This window comes from Pinus tabuliformis, chromosome 4_1, assembly GCF_031772625.1.
Source record: "Pinus tabuliformis cultivar Carrire ecotype Pingquan chromosome 4_1, CPIR1, whole genome shotgun sequence".
NCBI classification, from domain to species: Eukaryota; Viridiplantae; Streptophyta; class Pinopsida; order Pinales; family Pinaceae; genus Pinus; species Pinus tabuliformis.
Window position 1 is genome coordinate 164,408,584 of NC_142303.1, and position 26,232 is coordinate 164,434,815.

At 39.1% G+C, this 26,232-nt stretch overlaps 1 pseudogene; it reads left to right on the plus strand.

Annotated features, from left to right (window-relative positions):
• The first annotated feature begins 17,081 nt into the window (after nucleotides 1–17,081).
• Nucleotides 17,082–20,884, plus strand: LOC149174698 (putative pentatricopeptide repeat-containing protein At5g52630 pseudogene; annotated as a pseudogene).
• The last annotated feature ends 5,348 nt before the right edge of the window (nucleotides 20,885–26,232 follow it).

The window sequence follows — 26,232 nt, forward strand, 5'->3', positions numbered from 1 at the left end:
GTCAATCACTGGTGGTGCTCTCTGTATGACACCACTGCGCGGGCTACCTTACGCAAAAATCTCCTAAACGGTCCAGGGACCGCGACTACAAAACGCTGAAGCCTGATAGGAATATCGTCCATAGTAGTCTCAGGTATGTCTGCCGTGAGACGCTCTAGATCATGCTCCAACTCAGCTAGTACTTCTGCAGCCGCGTCCTGTGGGGCCGGTACCGGTGCAGCTGGATGTAGTCTATCAAAAGGCCGGAGGTTGGCTGGACGCTGTGGACCAACATCTGCATTTTGAAAATTTTACTGTTAGTTTTGAGACGATATATATGAAAAATAAAAAATACATAATTAGAAAACTTGTGGAAATAAAAGTACCTCTGTCGTCCCATTGTTCTCCCTGTGGAAGAACCATGTCCGGATCACCTCTGAAATCCATTCCGGCATACAGAAAGTCCTGTATCGAAAAAACCTGGTCCTCTAACCAGTGAAAGTAACTATCTGAGAATCGAACTACTGCCGCGCCCTCGTCAGGATGCCGGGCCATCACCGCAACCCATCGTATCAGCTTTGGCTCCCGAGGACCCAAGATATCAACAGTGAGTTGCTGAGGGATCAACATTGGAACTCTCTCCAAGGCAAAGCTCACGACTATAGGCCCATATCCAAAAGTCTTTAGTCGTCCGTTCTTTGCCTTGGTCAGTTGGCTCTTCATATGAGCCGACACAGCTTCACACCAGTTGAAAATGGTGCCTTGGTAACAGTCAATTGCCATCCGCATTTGGGATCCGGAAGCAATGTGTAAAGCGGCCGCGCCGCAAATCCTGGTAACCGTGAACGCTATGACTTTGAGTTCCGGTAAAGTGATGTGTTTTATCTCTATGCCTTTTGAATGGTGAGCCCCACGTGTGCACCAATCCTCGCGGAGACTATCAAGGGATTGGCCACCCGGCCTAGTCCCCGCAAGACTGAGTTGCTCACCTCTGTTCGGCAAGCCAGTGAGAAAGTATACATCCGAGGGCTCTATCTCGAGCTGGTGCCCTCCTATGTAAAAGCATTGTTCTTGAACGTTCCATCGCTCAACCAGCCATTCCAAGAATCTTACCTGGCCCCTCATGCCCGGTATGGTCCAATATTTGTATAATCCGCATGCTCTTAGGGCATCCAGAGAAGGTTGGTGATTTATTGCAGCTTCATCTTCCTCTACATGCTCTCTTTCTCTCCAGTCTAACATGATTAATGCCCTGCATATCAAAAATAGCAATTAGAAATTGATTTGAGGATTTTTGGTAGGTTTTTTGAGGGAGTTGGGGTTTTGAAATGCGCACTTCTCGGAAGACGCACCCCGGCTTTGTAGCACAGGGCGCCCGGACGCAGCTGGCCTGAAGGCGGGCTGCGTCTTCCGACCGTTTTCCCGTATGAGAAAAAGTCGGGGGACGCAGGTCACCCGAAGGGCACCTGCGTCCGCCGAGAGGCGCATTCCAAAACCAAAACCCCCCCAAAAAATGAAACTAAGACCTAAAAATTAATTCTAAACGGATAGAAATGCAGAGTAGGATGTGTAAAATACCTGGATGAGACGGCGTTCGATTCCGACGGTCAGATTTTCCGCAGCGACCACGGGAAGTTTCTTGTCAAAAGCTCCTTTTTCAACCTCCAAAGTCAAACGGTAAAAATGACATGGTAAAAGGTCTTTTTATAGGTTTTTTGGATGAATTAGTTCATTTTTTACCATGAAAAGTTGTTTTTCGATGTATTTTTGCCTATTTTAAACAGGTATGAGTAATGTGTCGCTTTTGTGCAGGACAAAGGGATTTCAAGGGAAATTGTAATTTTTTCACAAATAAAATATCAGAGTCATCTTTTAAGCCCTTTTCTGACTCCTAAAAAATGAAAAGATCGCCGAGCGTTTCTTTTACACTCGTTAAAACGGAATTAAAAGACGGTCCCCTTTTAGCTCTTTTCTGACCGTAAAATCAGGAAAAGATTGCCGGGTTTTTGTCGTTTCGAACTCGATAAGGAAATAAAATGATGTGTCCTTGATCTCTTTTTACTTTTCAGGTCGACGACACTATTATGAAAGTACTCCTTGGTCGCAAGATCAAGCGGTTCCCCCAGGTATTATTTTATACTTTTTCGGGCTTGAGGGACACAAATATACGAAAAAGTTCAACGTGGAGTCTCCTTTTGTTTTTTCAGACTCTCTAAAAATGAAAAACGCCGAGTTTCTCCTATACTGGACTCGTTAAACTTTTACAGTAAAGGACCTGTTCAATTACAAACAGGAACGAACCACTCCTTCCTAGGGTTCGAATTTAAACTAGGTTGGACTCGTCCGAAGGATGAGCTTATAATCAAGCATATGTTATCCTCCTCAAGCTTGTTAAAAATAAAGAGGTACTTGCCAGAAATGGTGGGGGAAAAGAGAGAAGAATGAACCTGTTTGTCACCTTTTGTCTCAAAAGAAACTTTATTACCACTCTTGAACACGACACTTTTCATTCACCTGGGTTGGGAAATCTTTTACCTCACAGTTGACCAAACCACTTTGAAAGTCTTTAACCGGGTTCCGGGGATTAAATTTGAGTTATTCGTCACCAAGCCATCTGTCGTGTCGTTATGTGTTCAAGAGGTCTGCAAGCAAAAACTTTCATCTGCAAAATACTTGTCATCCATTTGACCATCCCTGAGTCAGTCCTTACAGCAACATTTCTTCAACTTGAACAATGATTTCGTGTTGCGGGCTTGCCTGCAACGGGTCGCTTTCTATCGACATCGACACATTATCTAGAAAGATGACTTAGGAATCGACAGCACCTTGAAGTCTGCATGCATCAATGGCAGGTTTCTCGCCTTTGACGTCAGTTTACATCATTGACTTTCGATCAAAGGATTCCGTGAAGTGTTCGACATCAAAACATCTATTCACATTTCACGGGTTGTGCTTGGTACTTTGAGAACCATTGACATTACTGGTGGTTTTCTCTCACGCTTGTTAACAGTTTACATCATCGACTGGTAATCAAGTGGTTTCTAACATGTTTGACATCGAATCATTTAATCACATGGCTAGAATCGTACCAATTCGGGAAGTAGAAATGAAGACCCTGGATCTAGTTTCTACCATCCAGGCTGCGAGGAGTTTTGTATTCATTATCTATGTAGACTAATCATAAACAGATGGCTGCGTCCATACTGTGTCTACAAAAGTCTATAAAAATGATGTACTGCAAGATCATTCCTGTATCAGAATAGTTAGTCCATTAGTTAAAGTTTTGAATCTGAGTATGGGAATGCCTACCTCAGTGATGATATAATCTTATCCATGTATTTTGTGTTGAAAATTGCAGGTTCCAACCAGGCCATCCACAAGACAATCCTTGAAATGATAAAGCGCTTCACCCTTCCTAGAATTACAAAACCCTAAATCTATTCCAGGCTTCGCACTTTAGGGGGCAATCTGTTACACTAAAAAATGTCACCATGACCACTTACAGTTAGTATGGCTCAAATCAACAGTCATGCTACCCTCTTAGGCAAGTCTTATGCCTCTGTTATCCATCTCAAACTCAAAGAAGAGAGAAAGTCTTGTCAAAAATATGTTTATCTCTGGGGTCGCAGGTTCTCTCTAGCCTTACCTGCGGGGACGCTGACCATGTTCACAAAAGGTGCGTCCTTGGACGCTCTGTATGTTAAGGGACAGGTGCGTCCTTCTGTAAAAGGAAAAATGCGCGAGTTTCATCTTAAAAAAGTTACTTGTGGTTACTTCTAGAACTTTCTAGAGGTCGGTTTGATGATTTAGATGCGCCTCCAGTTGGTTCATGTATCTCTATTAAGGGGGAACTTATCCCATCAATAAGGGAGCTATCCCACCCAAAGAGGGGGATTATCCCATTGATGGTGGACCTGAATAACCTCTTTACAGCACTATAAATAAAGACATTGAGCCAGAGGGAGGGGAGGTTGGAGCTATACATTTTCTTTGGGTAAATGCTGCAGGAATTAGGACTCCCATTTGGAACCTTGTGAGGAGAGATTGTCTTTGCTTGATTCTACTTGGAAGTGGGTGAGCTTTGTCAAAGTAGAGGAAAACCCTTGATGGACCCTGGGAGGAACTTGCACAACACCAAGGCCAGGTTGTAAGAGTTTCTTTGTTTCGTTATTAATACAAACTGGTTTATTTTTCTCAATAGCTTGTGTTAATGAGTTATTTCATGTGTTCCTTGGTCTGCATGTTGAATATATGTTTTATTATATGAAATGCAAGTGCTTGGTAATTGTTTGATTGTTTGTGGTTGCAGGAATTGACTTGAAGGAGGAGCTCATCCGGATCGGCAAGGACGGACTACAACAACCGCGTTTTGGAATAAGGTAAGCCTAAACACTTGTAGTTTTCATGTTTTAAAAGGTATATTTAGAGAAAGATCACTCCATTTTGTCTTGTTTGTCGCTAGAGAGTTTAGACTCCTAGGGAGGTCAGTTGTGTCCGCACAAACGACTTTTTCCGCCACGACACCCCTTTTCAAGACAACTATGTAGAAGGATCTACTTCTAGTCAACCTATAGAAGACGATCACATGAATTTAATGGATCTAAAGGGTGAGCATCAAACTTTCCTGACACAAGAAGACCAAAATGAACATGATTGCAGTCAATTTCAGACTAAAACTGGCGAGTCTTTTGATTTCAAACAGGGTTATGATACTACTGTGTATGAAGTACACAAACAGTATAAGCTCAGAACTAGGACCATTGACATCTCTGAGCCCAACAAGACAAAGGAAAGTAAACAGCCCAACAAGATTAAAAACAAAGCTGTTGTAACAGAACCAGCTGATATGACTGTCCCAAACTCAAATCAAGTGACTGTAGAGGACATAACAGACACGCTGCCTACTGTTGAGCAGCCTCAGCCACCTCCTTTCTCAAAACAAAATTCAAACACCGTCCCAAGAAGTACTCCTGAAGTTTCCAAACCGCAAGCAAATATTTCCAGTAACACTGATAAGCAAGATCAAGTCGCTGAAAATTCAAATGAAAAGGAAAAAACTGCCAATGCCCATACTAAGACTCCATTGGAGAAGCCTTTTAATTTAGAAACAGAGATCGGAAAACTCAAGATAGCCATTCCTCTTTCAGAATTGGCTAAACACGATGTATATAGGCAACAGATTCAAAGGTCACTTCAACTCCCAGAAAACAAAGATGATGTAAATGTTTTGGATGATTCCCCTGAACTATTGTTTGGACCAGAAGTTAATGGAAAATCAACACAAGGACCTATTCCACCCTTTTATGTCAGTCTGCATATACATGACAAAGTCTTACACAACGCTATGTTTGACTCAGGGGCATCGCACAATCTTATGCCCAAAGCAGTTATGGAAAAACTAAACCTCGACATCACAAGACCTTACAAAGATTTGTACTCATTTGACTCAAGTCAAGTGAAATGTTTAGGCCTCATTAAAGATCTATGTGTCTCCTTAGTCCAATATCCCAACAAAACCATCCTCATGGATGTAGTGGTGGCTGATATCCCACCAAAGTATGGAATGCTCCTCTCAAGATCATGGGGAGCAAAGCTCCAAGGATCCCTCCAATTAGACCTTTCCTATGCTACTATTTCAGTCTTTGGGCAACCAAAGAGATTGTATAGAGAAATGCTCATGAAGTATGTAGTAAGTAGTGAAAGCAGACCGGAAAATTTTCCCATTTATTCGATTCATTCCGATATGGATTCCTTCATTTTATTTAATCATGAAATAAATCTGCCCACTGATGATAAACCGCTGGTTTTAGAAACAAACACACCTATCAATGAGGAATCGGTCACCAACATGAATGAAAATGTCACAACAGTAAATGCAACCAGCATGTTACAAGAACCCCCCGAAATAGAAATTTTAGATCTGCCTCGTCCTGTAACAGTTCAAACTCCTAGCATTGTCAACAAGCAAGAAATCACATGGTTCTTAGAGTTTGATGGTTCTGTTAACAAGTTAGGAGCAGGGGCAGGTGTCTGGATTCATAACGCACACAATAACCATGCAGAAGGACATGCCTACAGACTGAACTTTAAATGCACAAATAACATGGCAGAGTATGAGGCTCTGCTTTTAGGCCTTAAACTGTTAAAAACTCTAGGAGCTGTTAAAATATCTATCTTGGGTGACTCTGATCTAGTTATACAACAGATGAAAGGGAATTTTGTTACCAATGACAATAAAATGAGAGCCTACAGAACTGCTGCTACTGACATACTCCAGTCATTCATTGAATTCAAGCTTGACAAGATTCCTAGAAATCACAACATTCATGCACACAACCTAGCCACCTTTGTTATTACATGCAAGCTCCCTTTTGACCCCAGCCATCACTTGACGGCTGAAATAAAACATAGGCCCACTGTCCCAAATAACGTCAGATATTGGCAAGTGTTCGAGAACGATGCCTAGATTAATAATTTCCTTACCCTTGTGCATGAATTTTCAAACATCAACATTGATATGGACGCTATGACAGATCCACAACAGCAAACAGCTGAAAATCAGCAAGAAAATCAGCAAACTCTAAACACTGCAACAACCAAACAGATCCTGAAACCAACTATTTTTGACAATGAAAACATTGAACAGCTGAAACAAACGCAGGTAGAAGAAATAGACAAAACAGAGGCAGAAATCATTGACTTGAAAGATAATTTTTTGCCTGTTGGTCTAACCCCGCTAGAAGACATGTTTGACTCTAATGACGTTCCCAGAAAACCAAAACTGCAACCAATAAACACCGAAATAGAAGAACACAACATCGGGACAGCAGAGAACCCAAAAATGATCAAACTGTCCAAAAATCTACCACCTGATCAAAATCCCAAGTACATTGATCTATTCAAAGAATTCCAAGATGTATTTGCTTGGAGCTATGAGGATTTGAAATCCTACGACACATCGGTGATTCAGCACACCATTCCTTTAAAACCTAACCAGAAACCCTTCAAGCAAAAACTTAGAAGAATTAACCCCCTGCTTCTTCCCCCAATTGAGAAGGAAGTAAAAAGGACGTGGGAAGTAGGCATCATAGCACCTATCAGATTTTCTGAGTGGGTGTCCAATCTTGTTCCTATAAGAAAGAAGACAGGTGAAATCAGACTTTGTGTAGATCTCAGACACTTAAACCAAGTCTCCTTAAAAGACCACTATCCTTTGCCCAAAATGGACCACATATTGCAGAGAGTAGTGGGATCATCTAGAATTTCCCTGCTAGATGGTTTTTCAGGTTTTAACCAGATACTTGTTCACCCAGACGACCAAGACAAAACAGCTTTTACCACACCCTGGGGAACGTTTAAATATGTAAAGATGCCATTTGGACTTAAAAACGCTGGTGCTACTTTTCAACGAGCAATGGACATTGCTTTCGCCAAAGAAATACATGACTTCCTAGTTGTGTACCTTGATGATCTAACCCCATTTTCCAAATCTGATGAAGAACATCTCAAGCACCTCAGGCAAATTTTCATGACATGCAGAAAATATGGAATCTCTTTAAATCCTAAGAAGTCCTTATTTGGCCTTGAAGAAGGAAAACTACTTGGCCACATTATATCAAAAGATGGGATCAGAATTGATCCTGAGAGAATACAAGCTATCCTCCAAATTCCATACCCCAGAAACATAAAAGAGCTACAAGCATTCCTTGGAAAAATCAACTTTTGAGAAGATTCATTCCAAATCTGGCTGAATTAATAAGACTGTTAAGCAACATGTTAAAGAAGGATGCCAAGGTAAGATGGTCCCTAGAAGCTAAGCAAGCATTTGAGAGTATCAAATCTGCCTTAACTCAAACCCCTGTCCTAACTAGTCCACAGTTCGATAAAGATTTTATCATATTTTTGTTTGCATCCGAGCATACAATAGCTGTTGTCCTGCTGCAGAAGGATGAACAGGGAGCTGAAAAGCCAATTGCTTTTTTCAGCCGAGCCTTAAGAGACGCCCCATTGAAGTACCTAATAATGGAAAAACAGGCCTACACACTTGTCAAGGCCATCAAGGATTTTAGAGTGTACATACTATATTCACACGTGATTGCGTACGTCCCACACGCTGCCGTAAAAGACATACTGACTCAAGACGGATTAGAAGGCAAAAGAGGTAAGTGGATTGCAAGTATCCTCGAATATGACATTGAAATAAAACCGACCAAGCTGATAAAGGGACAAGGTTTAGCTAAACTGATGTCCGAAACAAACTTTCAGGCCTTAGACATTAACCAGTTGGACAATGAACCGGAGCTGGCGACTCCACAGATCAGTGAAATATTTCTGCAATGCCCCTGGTACACTGATATTTGCTTTGTATTGTTAAACCTGTGTGCTCCCCCAGGATTGTCTAGAACGAAGAAAAGATTTTTGAAAATGAAGGCTTTAAAGTTTTGTGTTATAGATGGTGCATTATTTTGGAGAAATCGTGAAGGTATATTGTTAAATTGTTTAACCATGACTGAAACTAACAAGGTCATGAAAGAATTCCATGTAGGTGATTGTGGAGGACATCTCTACTAGAAATCCAGAGCAGACAAAATCTTGAGGGCTGGTTTCTACTGGCCCACTCTTTTTGCAGACGTAAAAAAGTTTTCCACGTCATGTCACAAATGCCAAATTTTTGAGGGAAAGAGAAAATTATTTCCCCTGCCCCATAAACCAATCTCCACCAAAAAACCTTTTCAACAATGAGGCCTTGACTTCATTGGAGAAATTCATCCCACCGCCTCAGGCCAACACAAATGGATCCTAACAGCCACCGACTATTTCACTAAGTGGGTTGAAGCCATTCCCTGTAGACAAGCCAATGATACCATCATTATCCAATTCCTTGAATGCAACATCCTTTCCAGATTTGGCTGCCCCGAGAAGATCATCACTGACAATGCTGTTGCCTTTAAATCCAAAAAGCTGATCAATTTCTGCCACAGATTCCATATTACACTGGGCCACTCCACAGCGTATTACCCTCAAGGTAATGGATTGACCGAATCATCTAACAAGAGCCTCATCAACATCATAAAGAAGGTACTAGAAGAAAACAAGAAGAACTGGCACAAGAAGCTAGTGAATGCCCTATGGGCAGACAGACTTTCAAACAAAAGATCCATTGGGATGAGCCCTTATGAGCTGGTATATGGCATGGAGGCTAGATTTCCTTCATCCCTGGGCATTCCTACTATCAAGCTGTTACAAGAGATTCAGGTTGAACTAAATGACATTCAAAGAAGGATTAATCAGACAATTCACCTTCAGCAAACCAGAGAACAAGTTTATGATAGAGCTCAAATCTTACAAGAAAAGCTCAAAAAGATGTTTGATAAGAGAGCTAAAGCTGAAGATTTCAGAATCGGTGACAAAGTTTTAAAGTGGGATTCACGAAGAGAATACAAGGGCAAACATGCCAAGTTCGACTTCCTGTGGAAAGGTCCATTTGAAATTTCTGTTGTTCAAGGAAACAACACCTATTTTCTCAGATTTATGGAGGAAAACACCTTGGAAGAAGGCCCTGTGAATGGTAGAATGTTGAAACATTATGATGATCCTTGTTGCTGAAACAATGCAAGTTTTGTAAATACCTTTTGTACAATATTAATTATATATCAGCATTCAGTTTAATTTGTGTAAACAGGCCGATTGTTAAGGAATAGCAGTAAAATTGAAAGGGACACAACCAATGCAAACTCTTCAAATCTTAGAAGCATCAAAACAGAGCAAGAACTTTCAGTTTATATCAGCATAGTTGCTCAAGGATTGTACATAAAAATCAAGCACGCAGAAGAAAGCAGGCAGTGCTGTACAATTCACAGAAAGCTCAGTTGAGGAGGAGTTGTTCATATTTCCAAAGTTTCATACTTTAAAGGCCAGAACAAAAAGTTTTCAATCTACAGCAGCTATAGAATATCAAGGCAATCTGACCTGCTGTTCTTGACTTTTCACCAGGAAAAGCCATCCCCAAGTGGAGCCACTGTTAGCCTCCTGTTGCAACAGGGTTTCATTTTTCATGATTGACATTTTTACATGCCAAATATGTCATACTTTGCAAGCTGCAGTGTTCCATATTTCCAGAAGAAACCAAAGAAGAAACCATGAGAGTGTGCTGATCCAAATGCACTGCTGAGATTCCATTTTGTTGAGTTGTCCCAGTTTTGGAGAGTTTTCATTTAAGGGAGGTCTAAACAGTCTAATCGTGGTCTCCCTAGGTTTCAATTTCCTGCGTTAGAATATAGAGAATGCATCTTTCCAAACAGTTTAATCTTGGCAGATTTGTAGATAGGTAGAGAATCAAAGGGACCCAACTGTTTAATCTGGGCCCTGGTAGAAATAAGTGCAGATCTAGATAGGAAAATTCAAAAGAAAAATTGTGAATCTGGGTCTGCAAGTCTAAGTGCACCCACAACAAAAAGAAGAAAAAATGTTAGGACAGTAGGCTGGGTAGGTAGCTGTTCGGTGGCAGAGTGATGACTGATGATCAATTTTGTATCTCACAATGTCTTATCTTTTCAGATCACAGTTATCACGCAGTCTTGCATTCAAAGGAGGTACTCGAGCTGGAATTCACTAACCTCCCCTCTCCTCATTTCCCCCAAGTCATTTACTAGAGGTCAAGATCTGCTTGAGCCTCTCAGTTTCATCATTTCCATGACATTCGCCTTGGTGAGGATCTGCTTCACTCAAGGACTGCTCACTCATCATCTGTGAGCCTTCTTTTCCCCAAAATGGCATAAGGTCTCACACCTTAGCGCCCTCTTTTCATCTCCATATTAACTATTAACTTTATTATATAACTCCCTATCAGTTTTCCACTTCCCCTATTAAAATCATGTATATACAACTCCCCTATGTAAATATCCCCTCCCTGGCATTATAGCCATAATTCTACTAAGTCCGGGAAATCACAGTCCATCTGGGGTTGTCTTTAGCCCATCCGCGTCATTAAGGAGCTAGTCTGACATCTGGTCAGCTAGTAACCTCTTCCCTAACCCTAAAACCCCCAAAAAACCCATATTCCGCCCCTAACCCAAAGTTTCGGTGTGTAAATATTAAATCCGCGCCCGTAAAACCCACATAAACCCGTTTCCCTAAAGTTTTAAACCCACCCGCGCAAATATTAAAAAACGAATATACTCCACATATACCCAGCACTAACCCGCCGTCACTTCGCGTCCGCCGCCAACCGTTAGATCCCCCACCCCACAGATCTACGGTGGGCGAGCCGTCCCATCTCCAAAGCACCCGAGCTTTAGCATCCGGGAGATGGGCGGTATTACTGCCATACTCCCGCCACGCGTCAAGCGTTGGGCTGTGGCGGAGCCCCATCTCCCGAAACCACCATCCCCAAAAAGCGGTGCTCCATAATACCGCTTACCACCCTGCCCGGTGACGTCACCTGCCCACGTCACACCCCACGTCACCGCTTACATCACCCCCTCGCCCAGTCACATGTCGCGTCACCTGCCTGCGTGGCCTCCTGCCACATCACTGCCACGTGTCCCAGTCGCCGTACCTGCCACGTCATCATCCGTACAGGATGACATCATGCTGACGTCATCCTGCCACGTCGTCTTGCTGATGTCATGCTGACGTCATCCGACGTACAATGTCACATCATGCTGACGTCATCAGCGCTTTTTGGGCGCAAAGGCGCGAAAGTCGCACTTCGAAGCCCCGGAATCCAATTCTGAGGCATTTTTGATGAGCAATTTGCGCCTAGCGCAAAATCGCTCATCGCAAGATTTTTTAGGCCGAAATGGAGAATCTTCAGGGAATCTTTAGGGAATCTTCTCATCATGCGGCCCCAGGAAACCCGAAAAGGCGCAAAAATGATTCGTTTTCTTCACAGAGCATACGAGAAGGAGCAGAAAACAATTCCAGTTGATACAGAGGCCGAACAGCGGCCATTTACTGGTGATTAGACCCGCAGCATATTAGATCAGCAGTCCAAATTTTGTCAAAGAGTATCAGTGGAAGAAAAGACGCCAAAAAGTATCAGCAAAGATTTGTTTAGGGGCTCGAGGCACCTGAACATTGATGAAGCCCCCAGAAAGTCAAATCAATAATCATCAGCCCATCCTTGCCCTCAAATCACCATTAAGGCATTCAAAGCACCAGGACAGTAAGGATGCAGGAACCCATGCATATTTATTTCAGAAGACATTGCCCCAAGGCACCCAGGACTACATCACTTATTCATTTCTGTTTACGGCCGCCCCAGCGCAGCTCGAGTTATTTCATGCATTTATTTCTGGTAGAGTTAGGTCAGTTAATTATGACCTGATTAGGTCAAGATGTAATAAGAAACAATAGATAGAAAGTTTTTCCCTATATATACCATCCTCTGTATAGTTCTAAGGGTTGGTAAATTGAGAATTCTTCACTAGAGACTCGCTGTGTATACCTGAATTTTTCTGTAATCAAAGATTGCCGAAAGCTTGGAGAGCAAACTGTCTGTCGTTGATAAATGCTTTTGGAGACTGAAGATGGAATTCTTGTGCTGCGGCCTGAAACAATAAGTGCCTCTTATCTTTGTTTATGTGTTTGCCATTATCTAAATAGCAGGAAAAAAGAATAGCCTAGAATTAGTTTAAATACTCTCTATGCTCCATTCCTGCTGTTATTTGATGTTTTCCTCTGAATGAATTAGTTATGAATATTGAATTCCTTCTGGCTCATGTTTACCCCAATTCACCTGTGTTGGCCAATTATCTAGGGATCCTTAACTTCCCTTAGGTAGCGCCCTGTTACTTTCTCTGCTAATCTGTTGGAGAGATTCTTAACTGCCTCTCTTACTTTAGCATTCATTTCATCCTTTAAACCTGAAAATTGTTTCAACCTCAGCTATCTTGCTCCATTTTCCCTCACTGTTATTAAAGAGACGCACTTGCAGTTCCCCTCCTCGACTCCACGCTCAATGGTTTGAAACATTCAGACTATACTCTGCCTCTCTACCTGAAAGTGTCAATTTTCCCACCAAAACAAAACAAAGAACCCCCTGAACCCAAGACCTAGCCTAAAAAACAGAGCTAAATCTATAAGAGAGAGCCCTCTCTGACTGCAGGCATGCTAGAACCTGCAGTCCAAAGTTGGTTTGTGGTTACCTCGGCCGTATCCCTTTCTTAACCTTCAGGGACAACCTGAGTGATAACACATAGCATACTAGTTCCTCCAATATTTGATATGCAAAACATGGATTTGTGATACATAGGCAAGAAGGTAACAATTCACATGTTTATTAACATAAATTGAGGTTACAATGAATGCTTGACATATCTTAGAAAGACAATTCATTACTTGTTGTAGGGTTTTTGTGGTGCTATTACATACCATGGCTAATTATTTGGATTATCTCATTGTATTGATAAAGACAAAGTGATTGTTCTAATGTGAATTCAAAATTCATTGATTTAAATCTTGTTCATTAATATAAATATAAATTTACTCTAAAGTTGACTTGCATTTTTTTACTCTAAAGCTAGCTTGTATTTATCTTTTTTTTTTGTATTTTTTTAATGCAAGAATTCTTTATTATTTTTTAATGTAATTTTACATAATGTGACAACATCTCCCTTATACTAGGCTGTAGAGCACCTCTCGATATAACAAAATTGATTAAGAATTTTACTTATTATTAATAATAGTAGAACACGTTTATTCATTAATTAAATGAACTAATATATTTGTCTTAGGTAAGAGGTTAGACTAAATTGATAAAATATTGGATCTCATGAATGGGAATAAACCTAGATGCTTTATAAAAAGCATATGACTAGGCTATTAGAGTGATCACAAAGGAGACCAGCGTTCATGTGTAAATTATTTAGGTTAAATTTGCATTATTATTTTTTTTTAACAATAACTGGTGAATTGGTAATTTTGAAGGATTGTCTTGGAAAAGACCGAATAACAAATCACAATAATTGCCACTATTCACGTCAATATCAAGATATTCAAAATTTTCTATCCTTTCGGGCTTATAGGAATTACTCATCATGATTTTCAACATGTTTAAATTTTTGTTGCACAAGCTAACATGTCTCTAGAGAATAGAACCCAGGTGAAGGGGGTATTAAACTTGCTAGCTACCACTTGAGCTATTCTCCTTTGACTAAATTTGCATATTTTTGGTCATAAATTAAAACCTAAATTTGTATTTGATTTCTTAAGTGTTCATGTTTCTTGGATTAAGGAAATAGGTTAACAACACAAAACTCAAAAGTATCTAACAAGAATGGAATTTCCCTCCACCGCTTCGCCCCTCCCCCGCCCGCCCACTTTTGTAGAATCAAGCCATTTATATCACTTTCAAAAATATTCATACAAATAGTTGTCACTAGTTACTAGTCTGCCACTTGGGAAACCTAAACCATAACATTTATTCAAAGTTTTATGATTACTAATTCTATGTGCTATTTGGTTTCCTATCAAAATGAAAATAAAGCTAGTAGAAAAACTAAACCAAACACTGATAGACATGCCAATTACATTTTCCATTGTGAGAACTATGTTTAAGGTATCTAACTCACTTAATCTTCATTTAGCTGGAGAGTCCAATTGAACTTGTAGTTGTGGCCCACTATCATTTTCTGAGGAGGAAAAGTCAAGATTTGTCAAATTCTTGGCTAGAGTTGTTACCTTCCAGTTAAGTCTGTCAAATTTGTCGATTAATTCTACCATGCAAATAATCATTTCCTAATAGGTTTCAACTCTATCAATAAGATCCTTGATATGCTAATATAAATTAATGGTTTGCATGTATGAGGTGGTTGTTGCTCTGGAAGAGTTCCCCAAGTATGGTATCCAGTCCCTAGTCTCTTGGTCAACCTATCCATTAGGAATATATTTTCTAGGTTGTGTAACATTCTCTTCAAAACAAAAAATTTCCCTCTGGGCCACTGCAGGGATGATATCCATGTATCATCCCATGGTTGCTTGAGTCGTTGCCTGGGCTTGGGTTTGATTGGAAGAAGAAGGGAGAAGATCAACAGTAGGGGATTGTTTAGGGCATCCTCTCTTTCCACCTTTTAGAGAAGCAGAGAGGCAAAATCTAGCCATAGTATCAGTAACAAAGTAAGGTGGATAGCTAGGTGTAAAAATATCGAGCATAGGGGAGGCAAAAAAGACTCTGTGAGGGTAGGGTAGAAGAAGGAAAGATGAATTAAGATAAAATTCAAAGAACTTGCAACTAGGATATACAAACAAAGAGAGTAGAGGCAGAGTTTCCCAAGGATTAAATGGAGAAGGTAAGAGAAGGAGAGAAAAAAGAGGGGAAAAAGAGAAAGGTAGAGTGGTCACAAGGGGGGAAAAACAAACCTCCTAGAATCAACAACGTGAGGGAGGGGATGTATAAGCAGAAAATTACTAACTCAATTCTTGAATTCAAAGCTGCAATCAGGAAGTTCAGAATGCATAATTCTAGATTGAGATGATAGAAAAATCAAAACTGAGAAGCCTGAGTCTGCTTCATAGCATGTCAAAGGTGGTGTCTCCTTTGCATATTCGTTTCCAGTTGATTATCACTGTTAGCTTGACATGCATTCGAGTATCGATAGGTACTCATAAATTGACTTCCTTTCAGATTTTTTGGATGCATTCCGGGAATAGAAATCCCATAAAATCTCGCAGAAACCCATAAATGGTAGATGTTCTTTGTGCAAGAGACAATAAAGATGGTGTCTAAATATATTTCCATCCATCCCGTGTCATGAATCACAAGCCTTCTCCCATAAATTTTCATTATGACCTCCAAAATTCCCCTACAAGACGGACGTCAAACAAATCATCCTTCAACTATGCTGAAACCTCCCATGAGCCGGCCAACATACTTCCCCAAGTGCATTGTGTGTGCATCCATGCATGATGTCATTAGGAGGGCAGCTTGTCACCCTCATTTATGTTGATGGATCTCATAACGAGCTTAGGAGGACAACCCCTATTCAAGCACCTACCATGGGGAGATTTAATGGTGTAGTTATCCTTAAGTAACCATGATGAGTTAGCCTATATTAACAACTAACATCTAATAACTGATAATTTTGAAGTTGGTGTGGTTTTTCTTAAGTAATGGTAACAATGATAAGTTATGATGGGTTTTGCCATATTTAAAGTAAAATAATCAATATAATTCATCTTTACTTTACATTTTAAAATGTCAAAAAAATTATATTTTACTTTATTTTTAATTCTTATAAAATAACTTCAAAATTAAAATAAATTTACATTAATTTATATCAATAAAACAAAATGAATAAAATACATTTTACAGCCTAACCTAATTATGTAAAGAAAAACAAAAAATGTTTTTCAATTATATGAAATTGAAATATGAATAATAATAGCTCTAAGGGGATTGGGGATTGCCTTGTTAACGAGGAATTATGTCCCATGAGATTTTTGGGTTCAAGCCCTTGGGTTAGGTAAGAAAAACATGAATAAAAAATTGTATATATATATATATATATATATATCTATATATATATATATATATATATATATAATTTTTGTATTGATAATTATAATTGATATTATTTATTGATTTTTATTTTTATTTTTATGTAATTTGATCAAGTCAAAATAATAAACAAGATATTACATTACAACATTTACACGGGTGCTATCTTGACAATAATTGTTTTATTTTAATTTAATTTATTTTTTATGTAATTTAATAGAGTCAAATGTTAAACAAAACATTACATTACAACATCTCTACCATAATAAACTAGAAAACACTTTTAAACACAATAAACTAATTAAAAAAATATAATTTCAAAATTTAAAATATGTAAATATATTTGATTTTAAAAATACAAATTTTCTCAATAACCATTCATATTGCTAATATTTATTTTGAATTACAATAAATAAATATATATATAAAAAGATCAACGACATGCGCATGTTCTTTCGTTCGAATTTGCCCATCCTTAAATAAGTTTAGAATTAAGATTAATAAGCATGAAAATTTTAACTTTTAATTTGTTTAATAATTTTCCTCCCTATTTTAATTAAGCTTAATAAACATGACCATTTTAATTTTGAATTCGTTCGATACTTTTGCTCCCTATTTTTTCCAGCAATTTCACGACTGTCGCGCTTCAAATTGTTTCAGACGTTTCTTTGCGAATCTCGAAAATAAGTTATTTTTAATTCATTAAATCTGCCTATTTCAGAGTGCAGAATTGTCAACCTAAATACTCAGAGACTCTAGAGATCAGAATTAAACCAGTTGTAATATAACGCCCAAACGATTTCAAAACTATGAAAATTGCTAGGGATTGCAGGGAACCAAATACGACACTGCCAAATCCACTCTGGCTGGTATCAGGTTAGCCACTCTGGTTCAAAATTACCAGAGCTTATATATGCTGTCAGCAGAAGCTGATAAGATAGTGGGCACATAACTGATATGTTTTGCACGAGAAAAATCAGTTGGAATGGTTTTCCTAATATCGAGAAACTCATCAATGGTCTCATATCTCATACATCCCAGGTCGGTTATGGTACTGAGCTTAAATTATCGAATACAAATGATTATTCCTGTGTTGCCGTTGGAGCAAATATAACGTATGGATTGGAAACCAACAGCAAGGATCGCTATGCGCGCCGGGATGTGCTGTTGTGGAACACACAGATTACAGAATTAGCCCGCGAGGGTAGAATAGATGATGCGCGGCAAGTGTTTGACAGAATGTCTGAACGAGACGTGGTTTCGTGGAATGCGCTGATGGCAGGATATGCTCGAAATGGCAGGATAGATGATGCGCGTCATCTGTTTGATAAAATGCCTGAACGAAATGTGGTTTCGTGGACAACTATGATAACAGCATATTCCCAGAATGGTAGAGTCGTAGATGCTCGTCATATGTTTGACAGAATGCCAGAACGAACTGTTGTGTCGTGGAATGCTATGATATCTGCATATGCTCGCGGTGGTTTGTTGATGGAAGCAGACCAACTGTTTGACAGAATGCCGGTACGGAATGTTATTTCATGGAATGCAGTGATTACAGGATATGCTCAGAATGGGAGAATGACAGAAGCACAAGAATTTTTTGATCGATTACCAAATCCAAACGTGGTGTCATGGATTGTAATGATTGCAGGATATGTCCAGAGTGGGAATTGTAAGGCAGCCTTAGTGTTATTTTCTAAAATGCATCGGGCAGGTGCGCAACCAGATCAGTCTACTTTTACAGGCGTTCTTAGTGCATGTTCCAACTTAGAACCTTCAGAACAGGTGAAGAATGTCCATGCTCTCATTGTTAAGAAAGGTTTCCTTGAAGATGTTGTTGTTGGGACTGCTCTCATTAATTCCTATATTAAATCTGGCCTAATAGATGATGCACGTCGCCAATTTGATGAAATGCCAGAGAAAAATGCATTTTCACATACTACAATGATTGCAGGATATGCACAGTATGGAAAATTAGAAGATGCATGTTACTTGTTTGATCGAATGACTGCACCGAATGTGGTGTCATGGACTGCAATGATTACAGGATATGCTCAGAATGGGAAAATTGAAGCCGCAGAAGAATTATTTGAAAAAATGCCAGAGCATAGTGTTGTATCATGGAATGCAATGATTGCGGCATATGTCCAGAATGGAAAAATAGCCAGTGCACGCAAAATATTTAACAGAATGCCTGAACAGGATGTGATCTCATGGGCTGCAATGATTGCAGGGTATGCCCAACATGGTCAAGGAGAGGAGGCTTTGAGTCTCTTTGCCCAGATGCAACGAGCAGGTGTGAAGCCAAGTCAATCCACCTTCACAAGCGTTCTCAACGCATGTGCCATCTTAGCAGCTTTGGAACAGGGCAAGCAAATACAAGCTCATAGCATCAAAACAGGATTTGAGTTAGATTCTTTTGTGGGAAATAGCCTTATTACAATGTATGCAAAATGTAGGAGCGTAGAGGATGTGTCACAGGCATTTGACAACATGGGGATACGAGATATTGTATCATGGAATGCTACGATTGCAGGATACGTGCAGAATCAGAGGCTTGAGGATGCACGCAAAGTTTTTGAGAAGATGCCAGAGCAGAATTTGGTCTCATGGACTGCAATGATTGCAGGATATGCTCAGACCGGGAATGGTGAGGAAGCTCTAAAACTATTTGTTCGTATGCTGTGGGAAAGTATGAAACCAAACCAATCCACCTTCACCGTTGTTCTTAGTGCATGTGCTACCTTGGCAACACTGAAACAGGGAAAGCAGATTCAAGCCCAAGTGATTAAAAGAGGTTTTGAGAATGATGTCTTTGTAGGGAATTCTCTCATTACGATGTATGGGAAATGTGGAAGTGAAGAAACTTTTCAGGTGTTTGACAAAATGCCTGAAAGGGATGTGGTTTCATGGAATGCGATATTGGCAGGATATGCTCAACACGGGCGTGGAAAGCAAGCTTTCCAACTCTTTGAGCGAATGAAAAAGACGGGCACCATTCCAAACGAAATCACCTTTGTTGGCATTCTATCTGCATGTAGCCATGCTGGCCTAGTAGATCAAGGATGGCATTACTTTGAGACCATGAGTCGAGATTATCACATCACACCGGGGCCTCGTCACTATGCTTGCATGGTTGATCTTCTCGGTCGTTCTGGGCTTCTGGATCAAGCCAAGGACTTTATCAATAAAATGCCAGTGGAACCAGATGCAGTTGTGTGGGGAGCCTTGCTTGGTGCCTGCAGAATTCATACAGATGTTGATCTAGCCAAGTGTGCAGCTGAACACCTTTTTGAATTGGAACCACAGAATGCTGGCAACTATGTGCTACTGTCAAATATTTATGCTGTAGTTGGCAGGTGGGATGATGTCCGCAGAGTTAGAGCGATGATGAAAGATCGAGGGCTGAAAAAAGAGCCAGGTTGTAGTTGGATGGAGGTTAACAACACCTTGCATACATTTCTAACAGGGAGTACCACACATCCACAAACCAAGGAAATACATGCAACATTAGAGGAATTAAGTCGGCAGATGAAAGACTTAGGGTATATACCTGATACAAACTTTGTTTTGCATGATGTAGAAATGGAGCAAAAGGAACATATTCTCTTTTACCATAGTGAAAAGTTAGCCATTGCTTTTGGCCTTATCAATATGCCTGCTGGAACACCTATTCACATCATGAAAAACCTTCGTGTATGTGGTGATTGCCATACTGCTACGAAGTTCATCTCTAAGATTGTCAAACGACAAATTATTGTGAGAGATTCTAATCGGTTTCACCATTTCAATGATGGATTCTGTTCTTGTGGGGATTATTGGTGATGTCAAAGGAAACAAGCAAGATATATAAAAATTCTGCATTCTGTCAGTGGTTCGTAACCATATGCTTTGAAGCTTTTGGCATTAGACCAAAAACAAGTAAAGAACTTCAAACCGACGTGACTGGCTTTTTATCAGAGCAACCCGAGTGATATCTGTCTTATGTACCATGATGTAGAATGGATTGGTTAAACCATTGGCCAATCTGTCTTCTGCTGGAAAATCCCAAGTTCTTGATTAAAATACCCTTCAGATTTGAAAAGTTCTGGCTATCACACCCAGACTTTCAAGAAAACATCCACACAACTGGTGGAATGAAACATCTATACACCATGGCTCACTCGTATCATTTTCAAAAGCCCAAATATGCATGTAAAAGACGCATTCAAAGCCCTCCCACATGACCATCGAAGGCACTACTATGGGAGAAAACATGCTGAAACGATGAAATGCCTCCTTTGGGAGTGTCAATTTTCCAAGAGTCATTGGACATTCATTCAAGACCATTACTATATTCTTCTTCAAGAAAAGTTTCACTGGTGTGCCACATTGTTTGGAGATTGCAATTATCTGGTTTGCTCATCCTTCATTGGGATTTGACAGTGCTCGAAAGTTTTTTCCTTATTCACCCTTTGGAAGATTAGGTACAAGTATGTTTTGGAGCCATGTCTTTGTTCATTTTTTGCACCATATGGGTTGATGAGGTACATCCCAAGTTGTTGGCTTGGCCAAGGGTGCCTTGTTGATCAACGATGTTCACACTCTGCATTATATATATGATTTTGACTTTATTTCAGCTCTAGTAGCTCTACGGAAGAGGAAATAAGTCCATTGTATATACCCCTCGACTTCTTGATTCAGTGTTTCTAAATATTAAATGTATTTTTCAAATAAAAAAATATAATCACTAATGTATACTTGGATTTAGATTATCTTTGAATCTTAAAATATATGAAATGTAATGGGGAGGCCCTAGGTCATAAATTCAAACCTGGTCAAATCCCTTGGGGTTATAATAGTTATTGTTGGTGGAAGTTGAGCCACTCTCCATCTAGATATTGTAAGGCACAAGGAGGGGTTCCGCAAGGTTTTCCTTGGAAAAACAATAAAAAGAAATGTTACACAATTAATGATATGGACTATCAAACATTATCTCAAAAAGTTGGTGGCTAGAATCATATACAAGGAAAAGTCATTTATCCCCATTAGGTAGTTCAACCATAGTGAACATGTTCCGTTCCTCATATGTAACACTTATGTTACACATATGCAAGAATAGGTGACCAAAAGAAAGGAGCTACCCCCAAATTTGCAGGAAATAATGGGCTCGAAGCCGCAAAACACATATATTAAAAAATTCCAAAGAATAGAGAATTTCAAGAAGACTTCAGAAATTAAATTAACCTTACATTATACAATTACATAACACATACTACTAATTGCTGTTTTTTGGTAAAGATAGTTGGGTCATTGTTATGCAATCTTTAGTTTTTGTTGTGCCATCTATAAGGTACCAAATATTTGAATTTAAGTAATGAACATACCGTTGGAAGTGTCTACCTGGTATTAGAGTTCAAAAAGGAGCCTGATATAAGGCAATAAAAATATATAACAAAACAATGGATCATAAGAAGATTTAGAGGAGGCTGTGAAGATTGAATCACTAGAATTTGAATTTATCAACATAAACTTGTTAGTAGTTTAAGTTTCTTCCCGGTTTAGTACAATGCAGCGTATGGTTTACCTAGATTTAGTTAGACACGATCGAAGAAAGTTTAACTATCTTTAAAATATAATATGGGTGAACTAGCACAACAACGACACTCCAATGGCACTCTAGTGTAGAACAATCCTATAATTTTGTAATTTTGATTTTAATACAACTTCTTTAAAAAATGCATGGATAGATATTGTTTTGTGTGTAACACTAATCATACCCCCATACTGCATGCCCAAGTTTTGGGGATCCATACCAGGTGCTCTGTATCTGTCTCCCTACATACACACTGTATCCATGTACCCAAGATACCTTGATTATAGTTAACAAGTTATGACATTCACTACTTGAAGTCATGCCAGTGAAAAGTTTTGTTCACAAAATAAAGTCATAAGCGATCCTAAACTAAAAGAGTACAAAGTTTGTTAATTACAAGACTATTCCATTAGACTATTCTCATCAATCATCCCCTGTGAAACAGTACTGATGACTTTAGGTACAGATAGGAATCAGATTTTCGACATAAGGTGACAAACACTTCAGAGATTGTTTTACTGCCATTAAATCCACGTGTGCAATTACACTTTAGCAAGATAAGTGGAACGGAAGAAAAACATGCAAAAACAGTATAATATCATTTACATTGCCCACAAACCAACAATATGATATTACTTTATGTTAACGAGAAAGGAAATACAAATGTGAGGCTCCCACTTTGTCAACATACTTTTACTCTTAGGGCCAAATCCTGTAGGGGATTTCTTTTTCTCACTGTAGAATTGGGAATTTGTGTAGTGGAACACAATGGGATATTATCCCCTTCACCCGGTTTCAAATCTCACATGGACATCTTTGGCCTGTTGTGAGAAGGCTCAAGGAGTAGACTCCCCCACCTTGTGGAGTCTTGGCTCTTGCTAAGTCAAGAATTTCTGGTATATCTGTTGGGTGTCAGGGTTGTAATTCAACAAACTCCTTCAACACAATTTTCAACTCGAAGCTACGTAAGCTTAGATGCGTAGCACAGGAAATGACAAATGATTATGGTACTTACTTATGTAAGATTTAATTCTAACTGCTCTACTATCACTTGCAGAATCAAAAGAATGGAAAGCAACAACACCAAGCAAATCTGGTATTGGAATCAAATGAAAGGAATACTTGCCAAACCTTAACAGAAAGGAATTGAAACGACTCTGCAACCAACTTCAAAGGAATATGGAAAAGAAATAGAAGAACATATCGTTGTGATTGAGTCTCAAATGCTTTAAGAAACATAATGAATAATTATGAATCTAATTAAATCTGTCTCTATTACAATGGTTTCATTCCTGTACCGAAACAATGTTTATGCACCAACGATGAATAAAGTTCCTGCACTTGGTGTTCTGACTTAGTACTAGAACCCCGAGTAAATGCTCTATTCCTATACCAGACCATGTGTTCTTCTACTCAGAACCAACTGTTCTTGTACTAGGGAATTGATGTTCATGTACTGAGTTCTATTGTTCATGTATTAGAACAACTTTGGTCTTCAATCACTTTTACCATGCATAAAGTGTGTTAACATTAACAAATTGTAAACAAATCTGAGAAGAAAGGAAATATTAACTCAATCATTCAAAAGAAATAGAGAGCCTTCAACAATCAAGCATTCAAAATAGGAGTACTGTGAACACTGAAGAAAACCCTCAATCGACATAAAGACTTTCGCATGAAAACAGTAAATGTCCACTTGAAAGGAAACGTGCTCCTCTCCTTTAGATTTATGTTACAACATGAGTATAGTTTTCTCAAAACAAATATTTAAACTTAGAAAATGTTGTAAATAATCCTGGTCGTTTGATAAGTTCTTATATTTCTTCAAGGAGGATATTACAATTATCTTCAGAGAGAGTTTTATTTATGTTGTGATCAGAGATATTGTTTAAACCAGAACACGTTCGAATAGATCGGAAATAAGTAAACTAAAAGTAAATCGACCTGTAAATGATTTAACTGAAAGCAAATCGACTCTAAATGACTTCACTGGAAACAACTCATAACCCAATCTCGACTTGCGGAAATGTGAGGCAACGCTTGTATCAAAAGACAATATTGCAATACTCAGAAAGGAAGATTAATAAAATGTTGTAAATGAGATTAACCAACATACTTACATACCACACGCCCTCAGATGTGAGATGCACATGCGTTTTCACAAAGAAACCATCATTCTACGATTTAAGTAAATAAAAAACACTCTTCTTCTCAAACCAGTATGATAAAATATAGCACACCTACGAGACAGATGGAGAACGAGATGGGTTGGCTGGGCCCTAGCCAACCAACTCATTTCCCTTTACGAAAACTTGAATATCAACTACGCGAAAGGATCATCACATAAGATAAGAACCCGGAATAGATCAAACTGGCATTGCTCCTTATATTATTAAAGTTTGTTGCAAATATACACCAAAGGTTCATAGTCTTAGCCCAAAGACAGGCGATACAAAACAGAGTCTACACAGTAGCAAAAATTACCCAGAGTATCGCTACCTAGTTCTAGCCTAAAAACCTATTTATATACAGACATTCAACGCTCGACTGCAACATAAACTTAATCAGGAATGTGCTAGTCAAAACTCGACTGCCTCTTTTCATGCTTTCCTCAATGCTTTGAGCTTATTTCAAAGTATAGAGTTGATCATTGGTGAGGAATGCGCGCCATTTGCTCAACAGATACAATGTTTTTGGCGGTGAGCAAGGTAAATTTTCCGGGTGTCTCCAAGTACAAGAATGGCCGATGGTACAAGAACTTGGATGCACCAAGCAAATTTTACTTCGATTAATGACTTTTACTTCATCATGCCTTTAAGGAAATGGAAAATAAACAAGTTACAAAGATATTAACGTATTTAACCTTTTAAATAACGATTAAGCCTATATAACCCATATTTACCAAATTCATGAAGAGTCCAAGAATATGTGTAAAAGATTGAGTTCCAATTGTGAAATAGAGGGTTTGAAGGATAGGATTAGGACAAGTTTAGGGTCAAAATTAGGACAATTATGGAGACCAACATCCCCCCAACTTCATCTTGTTGTGTGTCCTCACACAACTTACTGACCTTCTGCAAAAAACAAAATTGGAAAGCTTCCTTCAGTGCTGGATTTGGATATTAATTCCTGGCCTTCATTCTCTCAATTCTCCACTGCGGGCTTTCGTCAAATGTTTCACTTCTTTCTTCAGGCGAATGTTGTATTCGGATGCACGAAACTTCCATGCCTTTACTTGTCGTTTCCTTTTCTGCACTTCCTTTATTAGTTCTGCATTCCTGTTCTTCATCATCGTATTTTTCTCCATGACACAACAATTTAATGTTTCAAGTTCATATATATGTTACTTTAACTCTTCAACTTGACTCTGCACATAAAAATAGAGCCTCCTTCTTCGACTTCCTCCTGTGCTAGCATCTTTTCATCAACTGACTCATAAAAGGTATCAATATCATCAAATCCTTTTTCACAACCTTGTGTTTCAGAATTCTAGGGAACAACATCCTCATTCTTTTCCATTGTTGGGTCTTTTAATGTCTTCCGGCTTACATCTTGTACACTAGCTACCTTTTCTTCTTAACTTTTTAAAGAAGGGAAGATAGAGGAATATCATCCTCCCTCTTCATCCAGTGCATATCCTGCACTGAAAACTGAACGATCCTGAGCTGCAATATATGCCAAAAGAGAGACACTGTTATGTAATGGTGAATTCCCTGGAGGATTTCCTACAGGGGAATCCCTAGAGGGAACTCGTTCTTCTGAATCATCAATCTTTATTGGAGTTGTCATTATAGAAAGGTATCCTCCCAAGGAAGCATATTGTCTTTTCAATGAGGCTCTGGTCAATCTTCTCAAAGGACTAGGGTTCTCATATTTTTGCTCCTTGTTCTGCTCCTTTTTAGCTATCGACCTCTCAGGCTGAGACTTTTTAATATTCTTCTTTTCACTTTTGCCAGTCTTCAAGGTTGGCAATTTCTTCTTTCGGTTAGACTTAGACTTGGAAGCTATGATACTTCCTTTCCGAGGTTGTTTCACAATATCCCCCTCCTAGAGCATTTTCAAGAATGCTTCCCATGTAGTGCCATTCTCCTCTAACTCCTTCTTAACTAAGATTTTTATTAAGCCATAATGACATAATTTGAGACCTACTTGATTCCCTTGACTCTTTCTCCAAACC